The following is a 7,644-nucleotide window of genomic DNA, read 5'->3' as shown; positions in this document are numbered from 1 at the left end:
GCAGCCAATCTCTCCAACACTCTTAGATCCTCATATCATGGCTGTGTTCCTAATCTCAAAGCAAATGGTATTGGTTGAGATGATTGACTGAATGTTAGTTTTTCTCGCTACCGACACCCCCAGGTTCTTTCTTTCCTTTGGTTAGAAGATTTGTTATAGTGTTAGTTTTCATTGTTTATTTTACATGAGTTTTTTCTGAGTGATTCCCTTGGTGTGCCTCTGTCTGAAGTGAGTGTCTGACTGTATGTATCCCAACTTATAATGTTAAGCGCACTGAAGTGAGTATGTGCCTGCAGGCACGTGTTTGAAATTCAGTTAAAGATCAATATTATGCTATTCCGCAACTTCCTGTGATACTACCTAAGTACCTATTCAGTTGCGATCAATATTATATATGCTATTCTGCCTTATTCTATACTATGCTACGTAGGTATCGAAAATTTGCTCCTTTAAGGTCGTACAACTCTTGAACTAATATGCACGAATTGGGTGCAAAATCTTCTGTGTTGTCTGAGTTTTCTTTTTGTCTCGTTTGTCCAGATTCAGTGGAGTCGTTATGAGATCAGCTTTCTGAGTTCAAAGCGATCACGGTTCTTGATAGCGCAGAGTTGTTGCGGATGTGATCACCTTGCTGACAAGATGTCGTGTGACAATCTACAGAATTTCACCTGGCTGTTGGCATGTCAAGCCTCAAGCTAGTTGTTCTTGCTTCCATGCTACTTGTAGATTCAGTTAACATCGTGTAACATGGATGTGCTGTTCCGTGAATAAGAATGTGATAAAAGGAATAGACACTTGGAATCAGTCGACAACTGTGGTATTAGATGTAGCTGAAGTATATTTCCATGTCAAGATTTTTATTAGTTGTTAAGAGTCATGATCCATTGAGGGGGATACAGTACACCAGGCAGTGGCTGCTGTTATTGTGGCTGCTGCTCCCTGCGTAAGAGTGAATGTGGCCATGAATTTAACAGTTTCAATCAATCAACATGTGTGGTAGAAGCTACCTGATGCATAGTAGTAGTATATACGAGTAAAGTCACTTTTTTTTCTCAACTGTTTTTTTTTTCTTTTGAGTTCTGATATGGTTGAGGCTGAATACAGAACACGCTGATTCGGACACTACAAACCAGAGAGACTCGCCTGTTTGACATAAGCCAACCTTGTATCTGTGTTTTTCCTCTGTTGTATGAAGTGTGGAGCAACGTGCCTTAGATAGTGAACACACGAAGCTCCATGCAATATACTACTACCTTTGTAAACTAATATAAGACGTTTTAGAACACTACTTTACTGACCTAAAACGTCTTATAAAAGTTTACAGAGTCGCTAAGGTAGTGATCTAAAACGTATTATAAAAATTTACAGAGGCGGTATATATAGTAAGAGAAAAGGAAATGGGCAAAGAGAAAAAAACAGCCGAGGCCACCCAGTTTGGTAACCTCATACCATACCATGGTAGCCAGCCCCTAATTCCTTCCTAGCAATCAAATCAATAACTTGGCGTTCATTCCAGAGTAAGCATTACAAATGACAGGAATCATATTGGGGTTTGGGGTTCATCATGCATTCTGCGGTCTTACAAAATCATATATATACGAAGCAAATCAATCCGGTGTGCATTATCACTTCCTCCGTCAGGAATTTTAGTTGACGCTCAAACGGAAGTATCTAGCAGGGAGTACGTACCACAGTAATATAAACTACTAAATTCAGCGTTCATCACTGCATGCAGACATGAGATTTTGCATTGTCTGTACATCGCCCGAAAACACGCAAGCAAACCAAAGTATATAGAACTGAACGAGGACACATACAAGGTCCCAGAAATGGCTACCCAGTAAAAGCCTGTGGGTTTGGAAGGAAGTTTTGACGGTTTCCACTCCATATCCTCCGGTTCCCGTCCACAGCAGAAGGGCGCAAATCTGACAATTAGCAAACGAATAAGAAACATGGCAGCCATCTCAATGGCCAATAGTGCGGTAACATTTACTGAACACAAAATGGAAAAGAAGACATCAAAGGAATCTGACTACATACCTTCCGTATGGACCTTTTTCATTCATCTAAATGTAATTGTTTTCTTTGGAATGTGCTCAATCTTTTGCCAATTTGGATCATCAATCGAGATCGCATGAACTCGTGATTGCAGTACCTGACTGTAATCTCCTTAAGAGAATTGGGCAGTGTTGGAAGCGACCGTATATTCGCACATGCCTGTATATGCAGTTCCTTCAGTGACGCGAGGTGCTCAATATTGCCTGGTAAGGCATTCCAGCTTCAGCTCGCAACTTTAAACTCCTCAAGAGTCTTGGGCAGTATTGGCAGCAACCGCATATTCTCGCAATTCCAGATCTCCAATCTCCTGAGCGATTTGAGGTGTTCCATGTTGCCTGGTAAGGCATCCCAACTGCAGCTATAAAGATATAGCGAATGAAGATGAATGAAAGCCTCAAGGCCAGGGGCAGGTCCCAGTTGGACCCATCCCCATAATTCAAGTTTTTGCAGGTTCTTCGGTCCACCTTTATGCCCAGCCATCATCCAACTCGGTAACGCCATACCGTGGTACTCGCTGATCTCAAGTCTTTTAAGATACTTCGAAGGGCAAAGACCCTCGAGTACCTGTTCTTGAACTTCTGGACAGCAGCTCCCGTTATCCCATTGAAGTGCCAGTGCTGTGAGTTTTTCCTTGCCAGCAAGATTGACTTGATCAGCCTCCTCCTTGGACTGAATATTCTCAAGGCCGCGGATCTCCATCTTGCCTTGAAGTTTGTTTAGGTGCTTCAGCTGATGTGACTCGTACCCCTGTTCACTGGTAGAAAAAGAGGCTTCCATACGCCCCCATTAGTCCCCAAAACAATCGAACCGCGACCAAAGGGGTCTTTAGTCGCGGTTCGGGAGGAGACCCGCGACCAACTATCTGGGCCCAGCGCGCTCGGTCGACAGCTGGCGGACGGGAGGGGCTTTAGTCGCGGTTGGCCTGGCCAACCGGGACTAAAGGTCCCCGAAGGCCTTTAGTCGCGGTTGGCCAGGCCAACCGGGACTAAAGGCCCATCCAGCTGGCGGACGGGAGGGGCTTTAGTCCCTGTTGGCCTGGCCAACCGGGACTAAAGGCCCATCCCTATATATAGGACTCAGCTCACTTCACTTCATTCAGCTCACTTCACAATTTTCAGAAGGGGGTGGTGGGTTTGCTTTTGGTTCCTCCTATGCACACAAGGTGTTCGATGAAATGCCCGAGAGCCTGAAACAAACATGATATGAAGTGTCCGAGCCACACTTGAGCTTTCTCATTTATTTTTCCTCCGCGATCGCGGTTAGCAACTTGAACCTTTCATGTGTCATTGATAAAATATGCATGTGTGTAGTTCATTGTTTAATTTGTATTATTTCTAGCTAGTTAGTTTAACAAATGCATGATAGTTAATTATATACTTTATATCATAATAATGCAGATGAATCGGCAATGGATGTACGGTCCCCGACTCTCCGGCGAGTTCACTACGGGTTTGAAAGACTTCCTCGTAGTGGAAAATGCGAACAAGCAGCAAGGTTTTATTATCTGTCCATGTGCTGTCTGTAAGAATCAGAAGGGTTACTCCTCCTCAAGAGACGTTCACATGCACCTGCTTCGGCACGGTTTCATGCGAAGCTATAATTGTTGGACCAAGCATGGAGAAAGAGGGGTTAGAATGGAAGAAGATGAAGAAGGGGATGATATCGATGACAACTATCATGATCATTTCGGTGATACTTTCATGGAGGATGATGCTGAAGGTGGGGAAGGGTTAGGTGAAGGTGAAGAAGAGGCACATGATGAGCCCGCTAATGATCTTGGTCGGACAATTGCTGATGCACGGAGACGCTGCGAAACTGACAAGGATAGGGAGAATTTGGATCGCATGTTAGAGGATCATAAAAAGTCGTTGTATCCAGGATGCGATAATAGTCTGAAAAAGCTGGGCTGCACACTGGATTTGCTAAAATGGAAGGCACAGGAAGGTGTAGGTGACTCATCATTTGAAAATTTGCTGAAAATGTTGAAGAATATGTTCCCGAAGAATAACGAGTTGCCCGCCAGTACGTACGAAGCAAAGAAGGCTGTCTGCCCTCTAGGTTTAGAGGTTCTGAAGATACATGCATGCATTAATGACTGCATCCTCTACCGCGGTGAATACGAGAATTTGAATGAATGCCCTGTATGCACTGCATTGCGTTATAAGATCAGAGGCGATGACCCTGGTGACGATGTTGAGGGCGAGAAACCCAGGAAGAGGGTTCCCGCCAAGGTGATGTGGTATGCTCCTATAATACCACGGTTGAAACGTCTGTTCATGAACAAAAAGCATGCCAAGTCGTTGCGATGGCACAAAGAGGACCGTAAGTCCGACGGGGAGTTGAGACACACCGCTGATGGAACGCAATGGAGAAAGATCGACAGAGTGTTCAAAGATTTTGCAGCTGACGCAAGGAACATAAGATTTGGTCTAAGTACTGATGGCATGAATCCTTTTGGCGAGCAGAGCTCCAGCCATAGCACCTGGCCCGTGACTCTATGCATCTACAACCTTCCTCCTTGGTTGTGCATGAAGCGGAAGTTCATTATGATGCCAATTCTCATCCAAGGCCCTAAGCAACCCGACAACGACATCGATGTGTACCTAAGGCCATTAGTTGAAGAACTTTTACAGTTGTGGGCCAGACCTGGTGTACGTGTCTGGGATGAGCACAAAGGAGAGGAATTTGACCTACGAGCGTTGCTTTTTGTAACCATCAACGATTGGCCTGCTCTCAGTAACCTTTCGGGACAGACAAATAAGGGATACAATGCATGCACGCACTGCTTACATGAGACTGAAAGTGTACGTTTGGTTAATTGTAAGAAGAACGTGTACCTGGGTCATCGCCGATTTCTTCCCCGAAATCATAACGTAAGAAAGAAAGGCAAGCATTTCAACGGGAAGGCAGATCACCGGCCGAAGCCTGCGGAACGTACTGGTGCTGAGATATTTGATATGGTCAAGGATTTGAAAGTCATCTTTGGAAAGGGTCCTGGCGGACAATCAGTTCCGCGGGGAGTTGACGGGCACGCACCCATGTGGAAGAAGAAATCTATATTTTGGGAGCTAGAATATTGGAAAGTCCTAGATGTCCGCTCTGCAATCGACGTGATGCATGTTACGAAGAATATTTGCGTGAACCTGCTAAGCTTCTTGGGCGTGTATGGGAAGACAAATGATACAAAGGAAGCACTGCAGGACCAGCAACTTTTGAAAGACCCAGATGACCGGCATCCGGAATGGTTTCAAGGTCGTGCCAGCTATGCTCTTACCAAAGAAGAGAAGGTCATTTTTTTTGAATGCCTGAGCAGTATGAAGGTCCCGTCTGGCTTCTCGTCGAATATAAAAGGAATAATAAACATGGCGGAGAAAAAGTTCCAAAACCTGAAGTCTCACGACTGCCACGTGATTATGACGCAATTGCTTTCGATTGCTTTGAGGGGGCTCCTACCGGAAAATGTTCGAGTAGCCATTGTGAAGCTATGTGCATTCCTCAATGCAATCTCTCAGAAGGTAATCAATCCAGAAGATCTACCACGGTTACAGAACGATGTGGTCCAATGCCTTGTCAGTTTCGAGTTGGTGTTCCCACCATCCTTCTTCGATATTATGACGCACCTCCTGGTCCACCTAGTCGAAGAGATTTCCATTCTCGGTCCTGTATTTCTACACAATATGTTCCCCTTTGAGAGGTTCATGGGGGTATTAAAGAAATATGTTCGTAACCGTGCTAGGCCAGAAGGAAGCATCGTCAAGGGCTATGGAAATGAGGAGGTAATTGAGTTCTGTATTGACTATGTTCCTGACCTTAAGCCGATTGGTATTCCTCAATCGCGGCACGAGGGGAGACTAAGTGGAAAAGGCAAGATCGGAAGGGAATCCACGATATGTATGGACGGTCATTCTATGACTGAAGCACACCACACAGTTCTGCAAAATTCCAGCTTGGTGGCTCCGTACTTCGAGCAACACAAGAATATTTTACGCTCGGACAACCCGGGGAAGCCTGAATCCTGGATTAGAAAGGCCCACATGGAGACTTTCGGCAGTTGGTTGCGAAAACATTTAATGAATGACAATGATGTTGGAGATCAGCTGTACATGTTGGCCAAGAAACCATCTTCGACTATAACGACTTTCCAAGGGTACGAGATAAATGGGAATACATTTTACACCATCGCCCAAGATAAAAAAAGCACCAACCAAAACAGTGGTGTCCGCTTTGATGCAGCAACCGAGAATGGGCAAAAGGTCACATATTATGGTTACATAGAGGAGATATGGGAACTTGACTATGGACCCTCCTTTAAGGTCCCTTTGTTCCGGTGCAAATGGTTCAAGCTAACAGGAGGTGGGGTAAAGGTGGACGAGCAATACGGAATGACAATGGTGGATTTCAACAATCTTGGTTACCTTGACGAACCATTCGTCCTTGCCAAAGATGTCGCTCAGGTTTTTTATTTGAAGGACATGAGTAGCAAACCGAGGAAACGGAAAGATAAGAAAACGATCAGTACATCATGCGATGATCCAAAGCGCCACATTGTTCTTTCAGGGAAAAGAAACATCGTGGGAGTGGAGGACAAGACAGACATGTCAGAAGATTATAATATGTTTGGTGAAATTCCGCCCTTCAAAGTGAACACTGGCCCAAGCATTAAGTTAAATGATGAGGATGCTCCATGGATACGGCACAATCGTAAGCAAGCAGGGACACAAGGGAAGAATTGATGTGTAATAATTTATTGTACCAAACTTTGTATTTGGTCGATGAACTGAATGATGTATCAAACCTTTTGTCAAACCTTCAAGGGATTTTAAAATGAATTAGTTTTATTTTTCTGATTTTTTTGATATATAATTGTATTTTTAAGATTTTAAAATGAATTAGTTTTATTTTTCTGATTTTAAAAGGAAAAAGGAAGAAGAAGAAAGAAGGAAAAAGGAAGAAAAAACAGAAGAAAAAAACAAACAGAAGAAAAACATAAGAAAAAAACAGAAGAAAAAAACAAACAGAAGAAAAAAACAGAAGAAAAAACAGAAGAAAAAAGGAAGAAAAAAAAGAAGAAAAACAAAACAAAATAAATAAAGCAAAAAAGAAAACAAAAAACAGGCAAAAAATAAAAAATATGCCACCTACTGGGCCACCACGGCCTGAATACGACTAGAAACCCATTAATGGGCCAGGATTCAGGCCCGCAGAAGGCCCAATAGGCCCACAGGCACATAGTGACAGAATAGGCCCGTAAGCCTGCATTTGAGAGGAGCTCGAAGTGGTGAGCGCAGCCGCGCTTATAAACCACTGTCGAAGCCTCTCGGCTAGCAAGGTGGGACTAAACATCCCACCGCACCGCGCCAGTTCCAGCACAGACCCTTTAGTCCCGGTTGGGGAGGCGGACCGCGACTAAAGGGTACCCTTTAGTCGCGGTTGTTGTCCCCAACCGCGACTAAAGGGTCTTTCTGCGCGGGAACGAAAGCGGCGCCAAAACCCTTTAGTCCCGGTTGGGGAGGCGGACCGCGACTAAAGGGTACCCTTTAGTCGCGGTTGGTGTGGCCAGCCGCGACTAAAGGGTACCTTTAGTCG

The 7,644-nt window shown here is 44.4% G+C and overlaps 1 pseudogene; it reads right to left on the bottom strand.

The window, feature by feature from the left end:
• Nucleotides 1-2,062: 2,062 nt before the first annotated feature.
• Nucleotides 2,063-7,644, bottom strand: part of LOC123171411 (disease resistance protein RGA2-like) — a 14,900-nt pseudogene continuing 9,318 nt past the window's right edge.

Source organism: Triticum aestivum, chromosome 7D, assembly GCF_018294505.1.
Source record: "Triticum aestivum cultivar Chinese Spring chromosome 7D, IWGSC CS RefSeq v2.1, whole genome shotgun sequence".
Taxonomy (NCBI): Eukaryota; Viridiplantae; Streptophyta; class Magnoliopsida; order Poales; family Poaceae; genus Triticum; species Triticum aestivum.
This window is presented reverse-complemented; position numbering and strand designations above follow the sequence as displayed.